Here is a 23,605-nt window from a genome sequence, read left to right on the forward strand (position 1 = left end):
AAAAATAAATAAATCCTAATTCAGGTGTCCACCCGTCCAGGTGCCCACATGTCCCAAGTGCCCAGTTCCCAGTTGACCATGGGTGCCCACTTTTCCCTAGTGCCCACTGCCCACGTGTCGCTAGTGCCCTCATGTCCCTAGTGCCAAGCTGGTTTTGGTGCCCAGCTATCCCTAGTGCCTGATGCGTTGTGTGCTTGTAGATCTGCTATTTTCTAATGATAAATTTTGTATGCATTTTATGCATTTGAAAACTTAAAATAATTACTACTTTTACTTCTGGTACTTTAAGTATATTTGTGTGTTTCTACAATTGCAATATTGATATAATTGATTAATTGATATTCATTGTTAAATACATATTACAATATATGTCTATGAAAACAAAATTTGTAATGTAACTGGCTTCTGTGTTTTTTTTCTATTCTATTTTTGGTTAATACTTCAATGTCTTTTTGTTTGTTCAATGAAAACCGCATCATTTTACATGCGGTTTCAGAGCCAACGGCTGCATATCCGCTTTCGAAAAGGATACGGAAATGGTTACCTGCGCGTGCGTGTGTGTGTGTGTGTGTGTGTGTGTGTGTGGGGGGGGGGGGGGCGAGAGTGCATGCCCGGGCATGTTCTGAGCAGACCAATCACAGGTCTTGCTGATTTTGTCCCTCCCCTTACACTCACATCACTCCCCCCTCCTCCTCCCCTTCTCATCTCAACTTTTCGTGCGAATGCTATGCTTCGATTAGCCCTCGATACACGCTGATTTGAGACTGATAGATTACTATTGGAAACTGTTCTACCTGATTTTGCTTCATATTATATCACTGATCTACTTTCACGTCGTCGTCTTTTGTCTGAGGTGAGTAATATTACTTTATACTTTGTATAACGATTATCTGATAGACTATTATCCTTGGATCACACGGCGGTTGTCTGTCATGGATGAACTTCAACCCGGTGTTTGCTTTTTCTCCCTTTTTGGCCCCTACTTCTACATGAACGTTCAGATTTCAAACAAAGTTTTTACCCCATAGCCACGGATGTTATAATGATATACGGGTGCTCAGAAGTAACCGTATATTCCGTATTCAATTAAAAAAAACATTTTAATCCGATCGGTGGCCATTTTCTCATAGTTAGCACTCTCTATCAGAGTGCAGTACACCTACTAACCGATGGGGTTGCGCAGTTGAAAGCATATGGTGGACATGCTGAGAAAATGGCCACCGATCGGATTAAAATGCTTTTCATTGAACAATACTGAAGATACGCTTACTTCTGAGGGCCCGAACAGAATTGGCACATCCATGGCCATGAGGTAAGAACTTTATATTAGAAATTTGAACGTTTATGTACATGTACGGGCCTTAAATGAATTACGTGCAATCGCCAGGTTAAGTTTGTTTCAGGTCCCAGGACCTGGTTACTTTGTTTTCGTAAAATCGATCTGTCTATAACAATTCATTATATAACGCAGAATGCAGCTTTTGATCAACATTGCATTTGTATATATTTTGTCTGTTAACATTGAGCTTGTAGATCTGCTAAAATCTTCAAGCTAACTTTAAGCAGCGACAGTTTCTCTGATACTGGGTTAAAAACAACAAGGATTGGTCAGCTAGGCTAACCGATGCTAACGGCTATAAACGTCTGCTTACTACTTCCGCATGGCAGTGACGTCACTCACAGCTCCTTGGAGCTGTGTTTGTGTCTGTCTCGACACAGACAATTGGCAGGCATAGATAGACAATATTATATCCACTGTTGTATCCACTACATTTCAGAGGCAAATATTGAACTTTTGATCCACTACAATTATTTGAAAACTTTAGTTACTCTGTAGATTTGTATTATTATTTAAAAAACATTGGCTACATTAACCACTTAAGCCCTACTTACTCTTTAGCTATTTGAAAATGGCAGATCTACAAGCTCACAATGCTACACGTTGTGAGCTTGTAGATCTGGCATTTAACAATTATCTCTATATGTGATAACAAGGCATTATACATATTTGAAAATAGCAGATCTACAAGCTCACTGTAAACTTGCCGATGTACAAGCTTACAATGCAACGTGTTGTGAGCTTTTAGATTTGAAAATAGCAGATCTACAAGCTCACAATGCGACACTTTGTGAGCTTCTAGATCTGCTATTTTACAGTTATCTCCCAAATTGAAAATAGCAGATCTACAAGCTCACTGTAAACGTGTAGGTTTATTTTAAATAGCCAATCTACAAGCTCACTTGACAGCTTGTATATCACTTGTGAGCTTGTAGATCTGCTATTGTCTATTGATATGCATGTACTTTCATAACTTTGTGTGTAAAATATTGTATCCCCTTTTTTACAGCTCTGGCTGTGTGGACCCAGTTGACAGACACACCATTCCAGACCTACTGCAAGGTGTGTAACATCCTCATCCTATTTTAGACATTGTCTGGGGTCAAATACTAGGTTATGGGGGTCTGTGGTCTAACACATTGGCTAAAAAATGGAAGGTCTTTGACATTACAATAGTTTCAGAACCACTGGTCCAGGTGACAAGTATGTGTTGCTTCAAGTTTCTATAGAGTTGTCAGCTGACTGAAAGGTGATAATAGGGCTAATTAGAGGTGTGGTTAGCTGGGGTTGAATAAATTACCCATTTTCTGAGCTTTTAGATCTGCTATTGTCCCTATATTGACATGCTCACGCCCTTGTGCTCAGACTGTGTCTGTTTATCTGTGTAAATTTGCTGTGTGAGTACTGTACAGTGTTGCATTGCTGATTTGGTATGTCGGCAAATGGCATAGATAGACAATAGACAATTATTGTACTTGTAATCCACTACAACTATTTGAAAACTTTAGTTACTTTGTAGATTTTGATAATTGTTTAAAAAACATAGGCTACATTAACCACTTCCATCCTATTTAAACTTTGGCTATTTGAACATTGCAGATCTACAAGCTCACGATGCATCGTGTTGTGAGCTTGTAGATCTGCTATTTTCCAATGATCTCCCAAATTGTCAGACATCTGTAGCCATGTGATAACAAGGCATTATACATATTTGAAAATAGCCGATCTACAAGCTCACTTGTCAGCTTTTAGGTCTGCTATGCATGATGATGATGTGATTATGTTCTCAAAATAACCAAATGGACCCTGAGGTCTTTATCTCCTAGAGTGTATAAATGCAACCCTTGGATACAATATAAATGGACTCGTAAGGGTCCATTTGGTTACATCTAAATACACAGAGATACTAGGTTATGGGGGTCAGTGGTCTAATGCACATAGGCTACATTAACCACTTCCATCCTATTTAAACTTTGGCTATTTGAACATTGCAGATCTACAAGCTCACAATGCATCGTGTTGTGAGCTTGTAGATCTGATATTTTCCAATGATCTCCCAAATTGTCAGACATCTGTAGCCATGTGATAACAAGGCATTATACATATTTGAAAATAGCCGATCTACAAGCTCACTTGTCAGCTTTTAGGTCTGCTATGCATGATGATGATGTGATTATGTTCTCAAAATAACCAAATGGACCCTGAGGTCTTTATCTCCTAGACTGTATACATGCAACCCTTGGATACAATATAAATGGACTCGTAAGGGTCCATTTGGTTACATCTAAATACACAGAGATACTAGGTTATGGGGGTCAGTGGTCTAATGCATTGGCTAAAAATGGAAGGTCTTTGACATTACAATACTTTGAGAACCACTGGTCCAGGTGACAAGTATGTGTTGCTTCAAGCTTCTATAGAGTTGTCAGCTGACTGAAAGGTGATAATAGGGGTGATTAGGGGTTGAATTAATTACCCGTTGTTGGTTTCCATTAACAGGCCTTGATTGTGTTTCATCTATGTCTGTCTTATCCATATGTGGCCAATGTTTCAGCTTAATATGACTTGTCTGTTTCAAATTTCAAGATCTGTCTTGGCACTGTTTATTCGCTATTGTCCATTTTATAGAAAGCTATATGCTGATAGCTATCATTGCTTTTTGTTTGTTTAGTAACAGGGAACACCCTGTCTCTGCAGGTCCCTTTTAAACAGAAAATAAAGGGTGGGTTGACAATTTCATCCAATCATAATCAATAACTTGATTAGATAGGCTGTGTCCTGTATGAGTTCTCTCCCCTGATTGGATGAAATTGGTCTCTCAAAAACACAATTTTGGGTTAAAGGCAGTTACTGTGTTCACCCAGAAGGAGTATAATAGCAGTGGCACCCCTACTTAAGTAAGACTGTTGACATACTGGTACAGTGGTGTAGTTAATTGGTATAGTTGCTGTGTTTTCACGTCATGGATGCAATGTATTATTTAGTATATTCGTTTCCATTTGAAAGTATGCTTTCATAAGTACCTGAAAAACAAACATGCTCACTTGTGTGTGCCTAATTGTCTTGGGGTCTTGAAAACTTTAGTTACTTTGTAGATTTTGATTATTGTTTAACTTTAAAAAACATAGGCTACATTAACCACTTCAGCCCTATTTAAACTTTGGCTGTTTGAAAATGGCAGATCTACAAGCTCACAATGTGACGCGTTGTGAGCTTGTACATTTGAAAATAGCAGATCTACAAGCTCACGATGCGACTTGTTGTGAGCGTGTAGATTGCTATTTTCCAATTATCTCCCAAATTTTGCAGATATCTGTAGCCATGGGATAACAAGGCATTATACATATTTGAAAATGGCAGATCTACAGAGCTTATAGATCTGCTATTGTCTAATGATATGCATGTTCTTTCATAACTTTGTGTCTAAAATATTGTATTTCTTTTTTTACAGCTCTGGCTGCGGACCCAGGTGACAGACACACTATCCCAGACCTACTGCAAGGTGTGTAACATCCTCATCCTATTTTAGATGCAACTATATAATGTTGGCTTATTGACATTGTCTGGTGTCAAATACTAGGTTATGGGGGTCTGTGGTCTAATGAAAAATGGAAGGTCTTTGACATTACAATAGTTTGAGAATCACTGGTCCAGGTGACAAGTATGTGTTGCTTCAAGTTTCTATAGAGTTGTCAGCTGACTGAAAGGTGATAATAGGGCTAATTAGAGGTGTGGTTAGCCGGGGTTGAATAAATTACCAATTTTCTGAGCTTTTAGATCTGCTATTGTCCCTATATTGACATGCTCACGCCCTTGTGCTCAGACTGTGTCTGTTTATCTGTGTAAATTTGCCGTGTGAGTACTGTACAGTGTTGCATTGCTGATTTGGTACGTCGGCAAATGGCATAGATAGACAATTATTGTACTTGTAATCCACTACAACTATTTGAAAACTTTAGTTACTTTGTAGATTTTGATTATTGTTTAAAAAACATAGGCTACATTAACCACTTCCGTCCTATTTACACTTTGGCTATTTGAACATTGCAGATCTACAAGCTCACAATGCATCGTGTTGTGAGCTTGTAGATTGCTATTTTCCAATTATCTCCCAAATTTTGAAGATATCTGTAGCCATGTGATAACAAGGCATTATACATATTTGAAAATAGCAGATCTACAAGCTCACTGTAAACTTGTAGCCTTATTTTAAATAGCCTATCTACAAGCCCAGTTCACAGCTTGTAGATCACTTTTGAGCTTGTAGATCTGCTATTTACTTTTATAACTTTTTGTCTAAAATACAGTATTTTTTATTGAAATTTTCAGCTGTGGCGTGGCTTTACACCGGACCTGATATCTTGGCCAACACAGCTTTGGACTGAGGGGACCATCCCAGACTGCACTTCTGCAAGGTTTGTTTAACATAACATGACACATGTGCAAATCAAAGCGTTTTAGATCTAATTATCAATGGGTCAATCCATTGTCAATTTTTAAGGAGGCATTGCCAATATATATACTCTATATAGCTTAACTCTTTGACTGCTATATCAATAGTGTAATAATGTGCCAGTGCTGCCAGCAAAAACTGATTTTACTGTACCTTTGAAAAATCATGGAATAATCTCTGTGACCGGCGTCCTCACAAGAGATCGGCGCATTACATGCATGGGGTTATTAAGAATTCCAGAGGGGTCCCCAAATAATTTAGTTGGTCCCCAGATTATTAGCTTAATATTGAAACACATTTTCTTTACATTTTAAATGCCAACTCCTATTATTTTCACTTACTTTGCACTTTATTGTCTCCGCCAGGCCGGAAGGAAGGCGTGCGTGCGTGTGTGTGTGTGGTCATGTTGAGCATGACACACCATTAGTGTTAAATTGGAGGTTGAAATGTACTCAATTATTGCCATAAAAATGTCACCCATTTACACACACATTCATACACCACCATGCCAGCCACCTGCTTATCGGGAGAAATTAGGGGTTCAGCATTTTGCTCAAACACAATTCCACACTAATTTTCAAACTGTGAACCTTGCAGTTGCCATCCAGCCGCTCTACCGGCCACTCTACCCTTTAGACACTGCTGCCCTTGTACTCACACTTTCGAAAGACTGTCAACCTTTTTCCAAAATGGCAGATCTACAAACTCTCAACGCATAACATTGTAGATAGCCTTTTTTTCCTGAATAGTTGAAGAATGACAGAGGTGGGTGGCGTGGATTATGGGGTGTGTGTGTGTGGGGGGGATTAGGTGGGAGTTTTGGAGCTTGTAATAAACAAACGTTTTAGCATCAAAACATACTTTGATTACCATAGTAAAAGTACTCACATTTTCTGAAAATAGCAGATGTACAAGCTTATAACGCATCAAATTGTAGATCGGCTGTATGTGTTTACTTGGCACAGTTTAATCAACTGCATATAGTAGATCTACAAGCTCACCTTTAAGATTTTTTTGGCAATCCAAAAATAGCAGATCTACAACCTCATGGTTTACTGTGTGTCGGCGGAGTTGTGGGGGGTCATGTTGAGCAAGACACACCATTAGTGTTAAATTGGAGCTTGAAATGTAGGCCTACTCAATTGTTGCCCTCAAAATTTCACCCATTTCAAACACATTCGTACACCTATGGCAGAGGAAACCATGCCAGCCACCTGCTTATCAGGAGAGATTAGGGGTTCAGCATTTTGCTCAAAGACAATTCCACACTAATTCTGGGGGAGCCCAAGATCAAACTGTGAACCTTGCAGTTGCCATCCGGCCACTCTACCCTTTAGCCACTGCTGCACCTTGTACTCACACTTCCAAAGACTGTCAACCTTTATCCAAAATTGCAGATCTACAAGCTCCCAATGCATAACATTGTAGATAGGTTTTTTCCCCGAATAGTTACAGTGTGACAGAGGGGGGTGGTGTGGAGTATGGTGTGTGTGTTTTGGGGGAGGGGGGGTGGGGGGAGAGTTTTGGAGCTTGAAATAAAATGTTTAGCATCAAAACATACTTTGATGACCATAGTAAAAGTACTAATATTTTCTGCAAATAGCAGATGTACAAGCTCATAACGCATCAAATTGTACTTCGGCTTTATGTGGTTACTTAGCACACTTTAAACAACTGAATACAGTAGATCTACAAGCTCAAAACGTAACGTATCTCGAAGCGTTGGGAGCTTTTAGACCTGCTATTTTTACTGTTATAGTGTGTTCTAGTTTAATGAAGTAGGGCAGTGGTTGTCATTGTTTGTAATTTCAATGACCCCCTCGTTTTGAACAAAATGCCTCAAATCATGAACACAGCATGCAATGTTTGTAAAAATTTGTACGCACTTTCCTATAGGCTGAGAAAGAAATGCCACTTCACATATTTCAAATTAGCCTCAAGGTGGCGCTATAACAGGCCAATTTGTGCTACTACCTATAACTGCACCGATCTGTGTAAAACTTTGTACGTGCTTCTTCTAGAGGCCAAGGAAAAACCTATGCTGTGCACTTATCACATCTGCCTTTTTATAGCGTCACCAGGACACATGATCAGTTCTGTGATCAAGACAAATCTGTTTGAATTTTCATATTCCATCCTGATTGGCTAAGATTGACATGTCAATTTGCAGGAGTGACTTGTTATGAACAAAATGCTACATATTGCAAATGCAGTGTTTAATTGCAGTGAAACTTTGCATGCACATTACCATTACATTGAATAATGAATTATAGTGACCCCAGGAGGCAGATTTTTTTTGAGAAGCATATTTTGATATTACTCCTACAATTTTGTTCAAATATCACACAAATCAATACACATTATCTCAATCGTCAAGTGATGAAGATGGAATCATCTGATGTTTCAGATTTCATCCTGACAGGCAAAGTTCAAACACTGCTGGTCCCCAATTTACCTGACCTGCAGAGACCTACCGTAAATTTCGGACTATAAGCCGCAACTTTTTTCCCTGCGGCTTATATAACGGTGCGGCTTATCTATTGATTTTTACAGCTAACGGCCACTAGGGGACCTCCTAAATCTATGGATTTTACACCCGCGGCTTATAGTCCAGTGCGGCTTATATATGTACAAATCATTCAATTTAGCTGCTGCGGTTTATATTCAGGTGCGGCTTATAGTGCGAAAATTACGGTAGTTACATTCTATATCCACAAATTATAAAGGTCATGACCATATAGGATTCAATTTTGTCAAAGCTGCCACCCAATTTCAGTCAAATAAATTGTAATGAAATATAACAAAAGTGTTTCACCACTACTCTACAGATAAATGTTAACAATAGTGTTTGCAACACTAAACTAATCAATTAATACATGATTTACCAACAAAGTTATTACCTTACATGAACTATTGCACTTATTTGTGAGTGCCAGAGCCAAAATGTATTGTAAAAAAAAGTGCTTAGGAGCCGAGATGCAGCCTTTTTCAGTAAGAAAAATATTTTCTTAATATATTAAGATAAGATAATATACAACGGCGTCTTAGCCGTACTGAATGAGTTAAGAGTGGCCTTTAGGCGCACTTAGTTTCTATTTACCGTCTCCTTCCAGGTGTACTATTGCAACAAAAAAACTAAATTATTATGTTTTTATTTTATGTTTTATTATTAGTGCTCATCAGACCAGAACGGCTCCACGGGTAACGTTTTAACGGTAAGTAAGGCGATTGTTGATGCTTACAGTAAATTGTGACTAATACGACATATTTTGGTTGTTTTTTTATAGGGACAAACATTTTTTGTAATTTTCCAATAAATATTTGGAGTTACTTAGGATTTAGAAGGCATTTTTAGAATCGGTCTCAGGTCTAAAAGTGTTAATACAAATTCAGATCTAAAACTAAGTGACATCATGCCTTATCGTGGGAAGAAATCTGTCGCAAAAAAAAAATTCTGGGATGCTAAGTTGGACCATAGTAAATCGCCAAACAGTTGCATACAGGTTGATGAAGGAACACAAGAGACAACTAGTCCCAACTATTCCAGCAATGACCCGGTACCGCAAGCATGCACTGTGCCACCCTCTGTGATATCTGTGCAGGCATCCAGAAGCCAAGATCATCATAAGTATTCACAAATGTCAAAGAATCGGCAATGTACATGCATGGGTCTGACATTTCTGGCACACCTACATGAAGGTCATGACTTGAAGATGGATGATCTGGACAAGATACTGGACATGGGAGACATTCTGTATAAAAGAACTATAGCAAAACTAAAAAGACAAAAGAAGTTTAGGTTATCCCTGCTGACAATGGAAGAAACGCCTCTGCAGGTGGAAACCAAACACAATACGTACTCTGTGACAAAACATAACATAGATATGGGATTCTTGAGAGCTGCTGGAGAGCCTTACCGACGGCATTGGTGGCTGAATCTTCAGGAAAGACTTCAATGTTTGTCTGAAGATATCAACTATGCACTCATAACAGTATCACCACATACCATTGCCGTTTTTAGAGACAGGTCTGGAAGATATGGACTGTTTGACTCTCATCCAAGAAGTGCTGATGGCCTTCCTTTGTCTGAAGGAAAAGCTGTAATGATGACCTTCTCTCAGTTGGATGATCTGGTGGCTAAGATTGACCAGGTAATTGACTTCTTACATTCACAGAAGATTGACAAAATGCAGTTTGACTTCATGCCAGTGACATTTGAGCAGACAAATGCACGGTCACCCCATCTGTCAACAACACAAGTTCATGCTGACAACCTGCATCAAAAACTGCCTGTCGATCTAACTAGCCAGGATGAAACAAACACTGTACCGCCAGTCACGAAGCATTCTCTGCACACAAACAATGCACCATCATCACAAGTGATGTCACCCACTACAAGTGAAAACATCAACAAAATAGGTAAAGCACGGAAAAAGAAAATAACGGAGAGACAAAGAAAGGATAAACTACAATCTGATACCAAGGAAAAACCTAGGACTCCAAGGAGAGAATACATGAACAAATACATTGCCATGAGACGTATAACAGATGCAAAATTCAAGGAACAGCAAAGAAAATACAAGATGGCATATACCAGCAGAATGTTCAATGAAGATGAGGTGTTTAAAGCCAAGCAGAAGGCTTATGACAACAGGAGGTACCACAATGATGAGGAGGTTAGAAGAAAGCGGAAGGCTTATGACAACAGGAGGTACCACAATGATGAGGAGGTTAGAAGAAAGCGGAAGGCTTATGACAACAGGAGGTACCACAATGACGAGGAGTTTACAAGAAAGCGGAAGGCTTATGTAAGCAAGCGGGTCAAAGGAGAAGGGGAAAAGTTCAGGGAACTCATGAAGTCCTACATGGCCCGCAAATGTAAAACGGACCCCTTCTTCAAGATGCGCCATGACATCCGCTCTACATTGAAAATAAAAAGCAAGTACAAGGACTTATGTGATGTCCATCTCAAACTGAGCATTCGTGAAAGAGTGAGGATAGCTTTAGCTACTGAGAAGGTGGCTTTAGCTACTGAGAAGGTGGCTTTAGCTACTGCACAACATAATCGGCTACTAAAAGCTGCTATAGCCACTTTCCAGGCAACAATAAAACATGGACCAACTTTTGTGTGCACAACATGCCATCGGGCGCTATTCTCTGATCAAGTGATTGTTTGTCATCGGTCAAAATACACGACCAAACCCGCCGTGGTTGCTGCTTGCTTGACAGGCAAATACCTTCATTTGTGTGATGATCAATGTGGAGGGCCGGAAAATTGCAGTGTACCCGAAGAAAGGCGAAAAGAGTGGATATGTACATGCTGTCACAACAGTGTAGTAGCTGGAAGAATGCCAGGCTTGGCAGTTGCAAATAACATGGAACTTGCAGCTATTCCTCCAGAGCTCAAGCAACTGAATGTGCTGGAAAGACAAATGACGGCAAGAGACATACCTTTTTCCAAGATTCTCACTCTTCCTAAAGGCAAACAGAGCGCTATATATGGTGCTGTGGTGTGCGTGCCAGCAGACGTGGAAACCACAGTAAACACCTTACCCAGAAGGCTCGATTCATCCCGCTTGTACAGAGTGAAGCTGAAGAGACGTCTGCGGTACAAAGGCCATCATTTATTTCACACTGTGAATATGTCCAATGTCATACTGGGCTTGCGGAAACTCATCGAGACGCACCCCGACTACAGAGACATCACAATTCGAGACGATGAGAGCATGAACGATGAAGATGTGGAGGGCCAGCTTGAAAACCTACCCACTGTTGAACAGACAGCCACAGACGAAGTCATGGACAGTTGCGATGAGGCCGAAATGATGGAAGTAGCCGACGCAACTGAAACTCTCGACTCATCACAAACAGCGGATCAAAATCCACCCACTGCCGAAGATGAGCAAGATGCACTGAGACCTGGACATGGCCTGGACAGTTGCTTGGAACCGGATGACATTGGACAAGAGACAATGACATACGGAGATGGCATATTCTGCATCGCCCCTGCCGAAGGAAACCGGCCTGTCAGCTACAGCACAGCCCCTAACCTGGAAGCAAGGGCCTTCCCTACATTGTTTCCAACTGGAGAAAACACGTTGGATCGGAAGAGAAAGATCAAACTGTCCCCAAGCAGGTACTTCAACGCAAGGCTTTTCAATGTTGATGATCGTTTTGCGAGAGACCAAAGTTATCTCTTCTTTGCACAGTTTGTTACTGAGACACACATGGCAAAAAATACCATCTCAATTCAATTGAGGAAAGGCAAACCCTTTACCAAAGATGGTCGCCGGATATCCAACAAGATGTTGCAGGACAAACATGAAGTTGAGAGAATGGTCAGAAACCGAGATGCAACAAGGTTCATGCAACCACTGAGGGGGACTCCAGCCTACTGGCAGAAGACCATGTTTGATTTGTTTGCCATGGTCCGCCAGTTGGGTCCACCCACCTTCTTTTTGACCTTAAGTGCTGCAGAATTCAGATGGCCAGAGGTCATAATGGCAATAAAAGCACAACAAGGCCAAATAGTGGATTTTGACAAGCTGGACTGGAATGAGAAATGCGACATCCTCAGAAGCAATGCAGTGACTACCATGCGAATGTTTGACAAGCGAGTACATGCTGCGTATTCAAAACTGCTAAGGTCTAAGGCTCGCCCAATCGGACACGTCATCGACTGGTTTCATAGAATAGAATATCAAGCGCGAGGTTCGCCGCATGTTCACGCCCTAATATGGGTAGCCGACGCCCCCGTCCTTGGAGAAGTGCCGGACGAGAATATATGCGAGTTTGCGGACCGCTACATTTCATGCCAGCTGCCTGATCCAAACGAAAATCCTGTGCTTCATCGAATTGTCTCAGAAGTTCAGATGCACAGCAGAAACCACACAAAGTCCTGCAAGAAAGGTAACAGGAAATGCAGGTTTGGATTCCCCAAGGCACCAGTGGACCAAACCTGGATAACGGACCCATGCCCGATTGAGCTCACGGAGGTCACGAAAGACAACATGAATGATGGTGCGAAAGGAGGAGAAGGAGCAAATGAAAATGCAAAGAAGAGAACAGATGGCATTGGCAAACTGCAGAAAGAAAGAGCACAAGCTGCTTTGGCCAAACTCAAACCACTGTATGATTTACTTCAGGACTTGCCATCAGAAGTGACCGATCTCTCAGAGTTGCTGGCAAAGTGCAATTTGACTCACGAAGAGTACGACAGCTGTCTTGAAGAGATGAGAAACACCCATGTGCTCTTGATGAAGCGTGGAGTCAAGGACGGCTATGTGAACAACTACAACCCTGTTTTACTGGAGGCATGGAATGCGAACATGGATATCCAATTTGTCCTGGACCACTTTGTTTGCATCTCATACATGCTGTCCTACATATCCAAGGCCGAACATGAAATGGGTGAGCTTCTAAAACAAGTTGTGGAAGGCATAGACCCGACAAAAGTGACAGAGAGGGGTGCAATGAACGAACTTGTTCATGCCTATGTGAAAAACAGACAGGTTAGTTCTCAGGAGGCAGTGGCCCGGACTTGCAGCTTGTCATTGAAGAATTGCTCCCGCAAAGTTGTCTTCCTCCCGACAGATGACAATGCAATGAAAATGAGCCTCCCGCTCAGCCTGCTGCAGAATAGACCAGCTGATTCAAACCAAGTGTGGATGTCGGGACTTCTGGAGAAATACAACGCCAGACCCAAAACACCAGTGTTTCACGACATGTGTCTAGCAGAATTTGCTTCCGAGTACAGGATCGTGTATGGTCGGAATGCAAAAAAGACGGGATGCCTACAGCTGTCTGACAACATGGGAACCATTAAGAAGCGCACAAATGGTCGTCCTGCAGTTATCAGATATGCTAAATTTTCTGAACAGAAGGACCCCGAGAAATACTTCGGGAACTTGTTGAAAGCTTACCTTCCTCATCGTTATCAGACCACACTGAAAACCGACATCTTCCCCACCTACAAGGAGTTCTACGATTCTGCGTCTGTAAGAATACCAGGGAAAGAAGGTACATGGCGCGTAATTGCTATTGTTGCCGAGAACAAAAACAAGTTTGAGAAACACAGCAAATCAGTGGAACATGCATTAGAAGAGTACATGAAGAATGGCCCTGCAGAAGATGCGTGGGCCAACATTGCCCCAGAAAATGAGCTTGAACGGATGGAATGTCTTGCCGAACAAGATCAAGATCCACAGGCAGACGACGAACAAGACGACGTCCCAGAGTTCAGTTGTCAAGAGGTGGGTACAATTGTTGGTCACAGGGTATCGGCTCCGCAAACGAGCCTTGATTTTCTGCGTTCGATGTGTCGAAACCTCAACCGAACACAAGCCTCCATCTTTCACTCTGTACGTGACTGGTGCTTCAAGAGCCTACTTGACCCAAAACCCGAACCATTCTTCTATTTTGTCACTGGGGGTGCTGGAACTGGCAAATCGCACCTGATCAAGTGCATCTACGGTGAGGCAACAAGGATTCTCCGTCGACTCCCCAGACTGTTTGAAGAGACTGATGCATCCATGCCCACAGTGCTGCTGTCTGCGTTTACGGGAACTGCGGCGTACAACATTGCAGGAAACACACTGCATTCCCTGTTGAAATTGCCAAGAACCCTGAAACCACCCTATATAGGACTGGGAAACAAATTGGATGACGTCAGATCAAAGCTGGGAGCTGCAGAGATCATCATCATAGATGAAGTGTCGATGATTTCAAAAGCCATGTTTATGTACATCCACTGGAGACTGCAAGAGATCAAAGGCAGTAAGAGGCCATTCGGCGGCATGTCGGTACTTGCAGTAGGTGACTTTTACCAGCTCCCTCCAACGTCAAGTGGGAAACCGCTCTGCGTGCTCCAGGAAGGCACAGCGGACCTTCTGCACGAACACTTTCAAATGATCACATTGACAGAGATCATGCGACAGAAAGATGACGTGCCCTATGCAGAGCTTCTGAATAGGTTGAGAGTCAAGGCGAAGAAGGAACGGCTGAGTGACACAGACAAAGCACTCCTTGCTCAGAGAGTGACTGTGCGTGATCAATGTCCTAAGGATGTTGTGCACATCTTCGCAACCAACAAAGAGGTGGCTGAACACAACGCCAAATCTTTGTCTGAGCTCCACAGCCACATCATTAACATTCCCGCCGAAGACTACAAGCAAGTCCATAACCACAAGACTCGACTTGCTAGTCCCTGTACAGGAGAGCAGAAGGATCTCCTTGACAACTTGCAGGTTGCAGAAGGCGCCCCAATTGTGATCATCAGGAACATAGATGTGGAGGATGGCCTTGTGAACGGGACATTTGGCAAGATTCATAGTGTACAGATGCACGGACATAGAGTAGCCAAGCTTTGGCTTGATGTAGACAAGCCTGAAGCAGGACAGAAATACCGGAAAACTACACCTGGCACTACACAAGTGTACGTCGAAAGAATGGAGGACCACATGAGCGATAAAACGCTTCGTATGCAATTTCCCATCAAGTTGGCATATGCTTGCACAGCTCACAAAGTCCAAGGCATGACTACACAATCCGCAGTGGTTTCCTTGAAACGGATCTTCCAACCAGGCATGGCCTATGTTGCCCTCAGTAGGACAACTACATTGCAAGGATTGCACATCATCGACTACGATGAGAAGAAAATCTATGCTGATCCAGAAATCACTGCTGCCCTGCAATCCATGAAGACCGCTTCACTGGACAGTGTTATGCCACTGTTGAAGTATAGAGAGACGACAGGCCTAGCGCAAACACTCACAATTGTCCATCACAACACGCAAAGTTTACCAGCGCACATTCATGACATCAGAAGCCATCACGAACTGATGCATGCAGATGTCCTGTGCTTGACAGAAACACATCTCACCGGCTCCTTTGTGGCTGACAGTCTTCAAATGGATGGATACACCATGTTCAGCCGCAACAAGCACGTCTCATACACCAACCAACCTGAACTTGCAGAACAGAATGGCGGTGGCGTTGCAGTGTATGTGAAGGACCATTTCCAGGCATGTGAAAAGCGCTACCTACACAATGTGACAAACCTCGAGTTTGTAGTCGTCAAGATAGAGTCCCCTGTCAAGCTCCTGATCGCTGCAGTGTACAGACCACCAGGTTACAAAGGCCTGTTCATGGACAATCTGAAGGCGCTTCTGGACGCGTTAGAAGTGATGGATCACCATCCCATCGTAGTCTGTGGTGATTTCAACGAAAATCTACTGACCAGTGCAGATATTCCAATCGCGAGGCTGATCGAGTCCAGAGGATACACGCAACTGATCAAGGAGAAGACCACTGACAAGGGCACACTGTTGGATCACATTTACATCTCAAGACCAGAACAATGTCTACAGTCTGGAGTACTACGTACGTACTACAGCTACCATGATCCCGTGTACTGCGTATTATCCTCCAACCAGGACTAGTGCAAAGTCTGCAAGACAAGCTTGTGCTCACATGTGCCAATGTGACAATGTGCTTTCCAAACATATTAGACATGCCTGACTCTAATAAATCACATGTATCTGTCGCACTCAATAACAGAGAGATTATAAACAATGGAAATTCTTGGTTACCAACCTTGTCATTGCACATTTTCCGGGAACCTGTGAGTCAGCTATAGACATGGTGAACACCAGAGATGTTGTCGACACGGCAACGGCAGGAAGAATTCATAGCCACACGTTACCGCATTCTTTGGTGCCACTCTAGCACAAAATCTCATCTGCCTGCTCAATACAAATGGATTGGAAACATTGGAACGTACTGATAACCAAAGCTTCGCGGCCCTAACATCAAGTTTGATTTCCTCTCCGCTCCTCCCCCTTCTCCACTCGCCTCATCTCTCCTCCCCCTCCCCTACCCCCCTCGTTACTTCTACACCCTCACTCGCCTCCTTTCCTCCACTTCCCTGCTCTCCTCTCCTCCACTCCCCTTCTCTCCCCTAATTTCCTCCACTCCCCTCCCTAACCCCTCTCCCGTCTCCTCCCCTGCCCTGTCCCTAACCCTCCTCTCTCCCCTCCTCTCCTCTCCCCTCATCTCCTCTCCTCCATTTTCCCTCACCTTCTCTCCTCCTTTCCCCTTCTCTCCCCTTCTTTCCTCCACTCCACTCTTACCTCTCTCCCTCTCCTGACTCCTCATCTCCCTAACCCTGATCTCTCTCTTCTCTCCTCTCCCCTTTCCTAGCCCCTAACTCTCCACCCTCACTCCTTTCCTCTACTCCCCTGTTCTCCTCTCCTCCACCCTCCCTCCCCTTTTCTCCTCCTCTCCCCTCATCTCCACTTTTCTCCTCTCCTTTCCTCCGCTCTCCTCTCTCCTGTCTCCTCACTCCTCCTCTCCCATCTCTTAGGTCTGATTGGCCTATCAAGGAATCAGTCAAACCATGAGTCTGATCACTGATCAAGGTGGGGTTAGAAGCCTAAATAATAGCCAGATTGTCAGCTCTGATCGTCTTACTTTGACAAGTTTGGAGGCAATTACAGTGATCCTGTGCATGGGAACCCCAAAAGTACGTCAACGGCCGGGGCAATCTCCCCTAATCCCCACCTCTCCTCCACCCTCACTCCCCTTGTCTCCTCCTCTCCCCTTCTCTCCTCTCCTTTCTTCCCCTAACCTCCTCTCACCCCTAGTGTCTCCTTCCCTGACTTCTCCCTCCCCCTCCACTCTGCCTCTACCCTCGTCTCCCCTCATTTCCTACTATCCTTTCTTCTCCCCTCCACCCTTATTTCCCCCTCTCCTCTCCTCCTCCCATCCTCTTACCCCTCCCCTCCTGTCCTCCACTCTCCCTCCCACTCATCCCGGTCCCTCTGCACTGTTCTCTTCTCCCCTGATCTCCTCCTCTCCTCATTTCTTACCTCCCCCTTCTTTCCTTCTCTCCTCTCCTCTTCTCCTCCCCTCCTCTTACCCCTATCCTCATTATCCCCCTCTCCCCTTCTCTCCTGTCCTCCTCTCCTCACCCCTCCCCTCTCTTCCCCTTGTCTCCTCCCATCCTTTCCTACACACCCCAACCCTGATCTCTCCTCCACTTTCCCCTATTTTCCTCCTCTCCTCTCCTCCCTATCGTCCACTCTCCTCCCCTCCCTTTTCCTCTTACCCCTTACATCACCCCCCTCCCTGTCCCTTTCTTTCCACTCCTCTCCTCCCCTATCCATGTCTCCTCACCCCTACCATCTCTAGGTTTGATTGGCCTATCAGGGAATTAGTCAAACCATGAGTCTGATCACTGATCAAGGTGGGGTTAGAAACCTAAATAATAGCCATATCGTCAGCTCTGATCGTTATTCTGTGACAAGTTTGGAGGCAATTACAGTGATCTCGGCTTGGGAACCCCGGAAGAATTTCAAAGGCCGGGACAATCTCTGGTGGCACTTAGGTCAAATCAGCCCAGTAATGCACTACAAATCAACACCCATGTTGCTGCATTTAATGGACCTTCTGTTCCAGAGATAGTCCAAAAGATCTCAAAACGGACACTTCATTGATATTTGATTGCAGATTTTCCCTTTAACCGAATTACACTTGAGGCCAATTCTAAGGACACCTTCGAAATCCTGACCTAAAATTCTCAAAAGTTTTGAAAATTAATTAGTAAAAATGTTTGGGAACCCTGTGTATTGAATGCTATGTAATGTGTAATTAACCACAACTGTGATTGGCCATTTTAGATTACATTTGATTTGTACCAAAACATTGACTTGAAATATTATTCATATTGTAGCATTGTGATTTGTCTTTAACACTTTTCTACTTTGCAGGGCTAGTTAATGGCTAACAACTATTTCTAATTCATCAGTTGAATGCATTTTCTTTTTTAATTTGTTAATATTGATTGTGAAGCATTTATTGGAAAACAACACTAACACCTTTTTCCTGTTTTTCAGAAGCTGTTGAATAATTCTGCATTGCTGATAATGTCTTTTTCTTTTGCCTTTAACCTTTTTCACTTACAGGAATGTTTTTGGTAAATCTTTTCAGGTATTTGCATTAGATTTATGTAGTGGAACGTGAACGTGTAGTACCCAATTTATTTGAGCCATTACAATATTGACCATCCCTGAATTGAAAAACAAACAGAGACAAAATAATTTGCTCAAACTATTGATAAAAAAAACCATTTTGGATTGAATACTACATTGTCATGACCCACTACCATGTAATTGCATGTGCATATTGAAAATGTATTAACTCGCCTTTTCTTTCTAGGGCTATAAAGCTATAACACTTATTAGAATTAAATCAAACCTTAAATAGAACAGTGGTTTCAGGGAGTTTTTTCAGTTTTAATCAAACATTTTTGAAAATAGATAAAACAGCCAGTGTACATGCATCAAAATAGGACTCAATTGCTAAATTAATTAATTAATGTAATAGAAGTTAAACAATGATTCATTGATATTGATCCTCAATATATTTGCCACCCTGCAAATTCTACCTTTATTTCATATTGTGACATTAATTTAATACATTTACCAGGAGCTTGCTTGATCGCCTTTTTTAACAAAGGGATCGGTGCAAGAATTTTTCCCAAGCACTCCTAAATTGGTTGAAATAGGATGCAGGTTTTTGCTTCACCCTGGAAAATGATGAATTTACTTAAAACTTGGAATATCATTTTTGATAATAACATTAGGGGTAGTAATAGTAGAAAATAACCAATAGAGTATCAATAATAAAACAAAGTATTTACAGGCATATTAATAATGAACATTATGGTTATTCTAATACCTAATTGGCCTAAATACAATCTTAAAATATAACCATAAAAATGTTATATGATATATTATACCAAATATGTTGATGGAGATGCATATAGAATAGGTACCAAACATACATTTTATTAATAAATACTTTAAACTATATCTTCCATGCTTTGTCTCTACTTATTATTTTTCTAACCATGTGTTTGAAAAGTATATCTATATGGTTATGTTTTTAGTACTTGCGTCACATTTAAAATGAATACAGATGTGTGATTGAAGTTTTTTGGAATGACAATCAGAAGGGAGCTTCATCACTTAAGTTGAACAAGAAGTGAATCTTTGGAATGAGTGCAACATGCAATACAAGTAATACCATACACATAATATTCTTAAGTTAATGTCTGCTGTGCTTTGCCTCTACTTATTTTTCTGCATAACAAATGTTGAACAGAAACTATATGTTTGCTCATGTATTTAGTCTAAAATGTACAATGAATACAGTCAGTGTTATTGGTTTTAGGGGGAAATAATTAAGTTTCTTCACCACATAAGATAAACAAATGGAAACTTTGAAATACATGCCACATCCAAGAATGCTTAAGACCATACACATATTTAAAGATAATAATCTTAGGTTGTTCTTTAACTGCCAATTATTATTGCCTTCTACAATTATATGTTTACATACTTATCCATAGAACAGTTTGATCATTGCACAAATCAAAGCTTAGAGTTTAAAGTGTTGTGGGAGACCATAATTCTACCTGCTGAATGGAATACAAGCTATCTGCTGGATGGAGTGGACGTCAATCCCTGTACTCCCTGTACTATGTGTAAGATGGTGAAGTAATCAACATGTAAATTAGTGTTCCTTTAATGCTCCTGTCAAGTGGTACCAAATATATCTCAATCATTTTGCATTGTTGTATTGACACCATTCAGTAAAATTAATGTGCCTGATATGCAGGGAAGAGTCTTTCATACAATTTACTAAATGGTATGGCTTCAACCCAGCTCATAAACAGGTTGACACGACCAACAATGTTTCCTCTTGTATTACAAAGTGAGTCATTTCAAGAACATTACAAGGCATTGAATAATATCGATTCTGAAGCTGAAAGTAAAAGATGTGCTCAGTGTTGTACTCATGACATAATATAACTATGAAGAAGGTCTTCAGTGTTTTTAAACTTACTTGCAAAGGGCAATTATATCACTGTCAATATACTGGGTATTTCATCCTAAACCTAACTGGCAGAACAATGAGATTAAAATGTGTGAAGTTTGCTTTGATAAAGTATTATGAGTGGTACTAGACAATCTGTTCTACTTGACACTGAATAATTGCATTTGTTATAACTAACTTCATTCTAATGTCATCAAAAACTGAACTCTAAAGCTATAAATAACACCAATGAGACCATTGCACCTTATAAAAAATCGATAATATAAATATCTGCCAATAGTACTGTCGTAAACCAACCTACTGTTGAAACTACTGCTATATGTAATATAATAATAGCAATATGTTGAACCTCTAACAATCATTGATATGGCATTAACAAATATGGTGAATTCAGAACTTTAATTAATAGCAGAAGTCACTGACTTCTGCTGGAAAGGTGAAAGTAGAATCCAAATCCCCAAAAACTATGTTTTGTCATATGTTTTGTCTAGCATTTACAATGAATACAAATAAGTGTTTTGGGTTTTTTATAAATAGTCAGAAGGTTCCTTTATTACTGATGATGAGCAAGAAGTGAAACTTCTAAATAAATGCAACATACAATAATGCTTAAGACCATGCACATATATAAAGATATTATTTTTAAATTGTTTAACAGTTCATTAGTCTTGTCTCCTATAATTGGTCTTTGTTTCCTTACGTATTTCCTCTAACATTTACAAAGAATACAGTGAGTGATATGGATTTTTGAATAAAGAATCACAAGGTTTCTGCACCACATAAGAAAAACAAAGGGAAACTTTGAAATAAATGTGATATCCAATGATGCTTAGACCATACACATATTTAAAGATAATAATCTTAGGTTGATCTTTAACTGCTAATTATTCGTGACTCCTAGAAACTGGTGTTTTTACCTACTCATGCAAACAGTTTGATCCTTAAGACCATACACATATATAAAGATATTCTTCTTAAGTTGTTGTTTAACTGCTAATTAGTCTTGTCTCCTAAAACTGGTCTTTGAATGAATCACAACCATTTTGCTTTGTTGTATTCACACCATTCAGTAATATTAATGTGCCTGTAATGCAGTGAAACATCTTTCATACAAAATACAAAGGTTTGGATTCAACCCAGCTCCTAACCCGGTTGACATATATCAACTATGTTTCCTCCTGTATTATGAAGTGAAACTACAATGATATACTCACTAAACATGACATGATAACTATGTAGAAAGACTTCAGTGTTTCAAACTTGCTTGCAAATAGCATATATATCATTGTCTCTATATTCACAGCGTATTCAATTCCAATAATAACTGGTCAGAACAATAAAAATATGTCAATTTTGTTGTATTAACGTATTATGTGTTATACTAAACCATATGTTCCAGTGGACACTGGGTAGTTGCATATATGATAAGTAACTTGATTATTATTTCACCAAAAAATAATGTGTAGAAATATAATCAACACAAATAAAATCATTGGCCTTGATAACAAATAATGTTGAAAAATATCTCCCAATAGACCTGTACTAAACCAACCTAATGTTAAAAACGATCACTACTAATACATTGAAATATGTTTGAAACAAAAAATAACAGATATGGCTTTCTAATGGATGGAAATGTTTTGTTTTTAATACAGCAATAACACATTTTACGTGTTAAAGCATTTTAACTGACTGCACAGCTTTGATTATACTTAGAATGCACAACAAGGTGCTGAGTGGAATACAAGCTCTAACTGCTGGATGGAATGGACGTCAATCCCTAAAATGACACACAACCAGGTCAACCTTTTTCAAAGAAAACAACATGTATTTAATCTATCAGTCTATATTTCCATGGATGGATAGATAGATGAGTGAATCAATAATGGGGATACATATATTTAGAAGTGCCAATATATTATTTGGTAAACATTACAAAATGGACACAACTATGGCCAGACACGTTTTATGAAGCATTGGCGCAGATTTAAGCTGTAGTTAACAAACAGTGACCTCTACTGGCAAAGTGAAAGTAGTGTCAAAATCATTGGGCCAAGAAACATTATTTATAATATTAAACAACAAAACAATAGTAACTACTACTAATACTAACACAAATTATAATTAGCAATGAACTCTAATGTATATGTCATTATGCCACAAATATAAATGTATCATTAAAGAATGTATTGTTTTAAGTATAAAGTTTGAAAACCATGCCTGCGATGCTTTGTCTGTTCTTTTTAAATATAAGATGACTATTAAATCTATGAACTGTATGTTTGTGAGCTGTATTTTATATAAATCTATTTGTGTTAACATTTTCATTGAATACTAATGGCTACTTTGACTGTGTAATTACCAAGTACAAGGACATTTATGCAGACACTTAAAAAAAAAGGTCGAAAGGAGTATCAAAAGATTAATACTTAGTAAATGCTTATAATATATACTGTTAAATAGGGAATAGTGTGAATGCTAATTCTTTCAGGTATATGCAATAATCAAGATGGTGCATCGGTCAGGATGCAAGGAATTGATGAGGAGACGTGACTTGGTTTGTATCTGTATTAGTCCAGTACTTCACAGTATCATTTACAGCAGTTCTGTAATAACAAATATAATACATCTATAATTAAGCATTGTAATATATAAGCAATTAGCAGAACAATACAAATATATACACCACTGTAATCACAAAGGAATATCCAAACATCTTTGCAATGGTAACAGTCACCCTTAAAGGCTCAATATTACTATTAGGACACTGTAGACATTAGCAGTGTTTCGAACTGCCAAGTTATAACGAACTGTCCAGTTATAATTGAAATATAACGACCCCTAGTGGCTGAATAAGGGAACAGCAGAGAATGACGTTCACCAAAGATACAAAAATGAATGAACTCAACGAATTT

The 23,605-nt window shown here is 40.4% G+C and overlaps 1 protein-coding gene across 1 annotated transcript in view; it reads left to right on the plus strand.

The window, feature by feature from the left end:
* The window catches only part of LOC308077378 (uncharacterized protein), an 833,561-nt gene that overhangs the window by 50,428 nt on the left and 759,528 nt on the right, over positions 1–23,605 (plus strand). Inside the window, exon 5 of the mRNA XM_080418049.1 lies at positions 4,791–4,841. The gene's annotated coding sequence lies outside the window, so the exon portion shown is untranslated. The remainder of the gene's footprint in view (positions 1–4,790; positions 4,842–23,605) is intronic.

This window comes from Gymnoscopelus braueri (assembly GCF_963280865.1).
Source record: "Gymnoscopelus braueri genome assembly, chromosome: 21".
NCBI classification, from domain to species: domain Eukaryota; kingdom Metazoa; phylum Chordata; class Actinopteri; order Myctophiformes; family Myctophidae; genus Gymnoscopelus; species Gymnoscopelus braueri.